Below are 1,654 nucleotides of genomic sequence, written 5' to 3'. Positions count from 1 at the left end.
GCAATTATCCATTAAATCACCTTTTTTCCAGCAGCAGTACTGTCCTCTCTGTTCCACATGTTCCTAATGTAACTTGAGAATAATGTTTTTTTTTCCAAGGTCTTGCATCAATCGGGGCCCTACTTTAACCCATCTAATTTCTTACTTTCCTCCAGCATACCTTCCAGTTCACCTGAGCTAAAATTTCTTCCTTTCTAACCCCACCCCCTCCCACCCTCAGTCTCATCTCTCTGTCTCATAAACACACATGCACACATACACAGGTACACGTGTGTACCTTTGTACAAACATGCATACACACACATGCACACATACACAGGTACACATATGTATCTTTGTACCTTGCTGACAATTGCATTCCCAGCTCAGAGGCTTCCAACTCTTTGTCTATGCAAACTCTACTCATCTTCTAAGCCTTGCAAAGTTACCTTGTTTCCAAAAACGTTCCCTAATTTGCAAGATACTCTGCTAGGCACAGTTAAAGAAAAAAGATTAATTCTACATAGCCTCTATCCTCAAGGAGCTGGTAATGCTCGCTGGTTCCTTCTCAAAGATACTAGGACGTTTCATCTCACCACAAGCACTTGATTATATAAAGAACATCTTGCTATTTTCTATCTCAACCATGGATTGTTAGAACATAAATCATACATTATTCTCCATGATCTTTGCTTTGCTATTCCAATTTAGAGGAGGAGTGGGTGACAGGGGAAGGAAGATGTGAACACAGGGAAGGGCTCAGATAATAATTTCAGTAGCCTTCAATTCTGGGCCTAGACCCAAGAGAATAACCAGGACTCTAAGTCACCTAGGGAAAGAATATACATCAAGGCCCATGTACCATATGTTTAAATATTTAAAAGTATAGATCAAGCTAACAAATAAAATATGCTCTCTCCCACCTATCTTGATGAATATTCCCTCACAACAACAAAATTGAAAAGCATGTATAAAGCTAGGGTTTTAAATGACTAAAAGTCAAAAAATATCAACAATCCAAGGGGATTCCCTCTCCAAGGGAACATGCAGTGCCCCTCTCAGAAAAGTAGCAACCTGGAATAGAATCTGGCATGCCTAAGGTCTTTGAGGAATAGAGGAATAGAGGATGCTTATTTCCTCTGCCTTCCTTGGCTGCCTACATGGACACCTAAGTCTCTTCCCCTCAGGATAGATTGTCCTCTCATGCATATGCTGAAGAGTCGTCTTTCTTGACATAGGCCAGAGGCACTGATGTGCAGCAGGTTTCTTTAGTCATCAACTATGACCTTCCCACCAATAGGGAAAAGTATATCCACAGAATCAGTCGAGTTGGACAGTTTGGCCTTAAGGGTGTGGCTATTAACATGGTGACAGAAGAAAACAAGAGAACACTTCAAGACATTGAGACTTTCTACAACACCTCCACTGGGAAGATGCCCCTCAATGTTGCTGACCTCATCTGAGGGGCTACCTAGCCCCAGCCAGGGTTCAATCTTGGGGGGTTGAGGAGCAGCAGGAAAGGGGAAGGAAGGGAGACAAGAAGTGGACATCTTGTCTTTTTTTTCTTTGAATAAATGTCATTTTTTGAGGCAAAAGAAATATATATATATATATCAACAATGACTAAACATAATTATCATTGTCTTTTTCTAATGTTCTGTTTCTGGGCTAGTAG

The 1,654-nt window shown here is 40.9% G+C and overlaps 1 non-coding gene across 1 annotated transcript; it reads left to right on the top strand.

The window, feature by feature from the left end:
• The first annotated feature begins 994 nt into the window (after positions 1 to 994).
• Positions 995 to 1,143, top strand: LOC112204283 (small nucleolar RNA SNORA67). The gene has a single exon (XR_002937854.1). It is a non-coding gene; the product is annotated as a small nucleolar RNA SNORA67 (small nucleolar RNA).
• The last annotated feature ends 511 nt before the right edge of the window (positions 1,144 to 1,654 follow it).

The sequence above is a fragment of the Pan troglodytes genome, chromosome 7, assembly GCF_028858775.2.
Source record: "Pan troglodytes isolate AG18354 chromosome 7, NHGRI_mPanTro3-v2.0_pri, whole genome shotgun sequence".
NCBI lineage: Eukaryota > Metazoa > Chordata > Mammalia > Primates > Hominidae > Pan > Pan troglodytes.
Note: the sequence above shows the minus strand (reverse complement) of the source record. Positions and strands in the feature narration are given on the sequence as shown.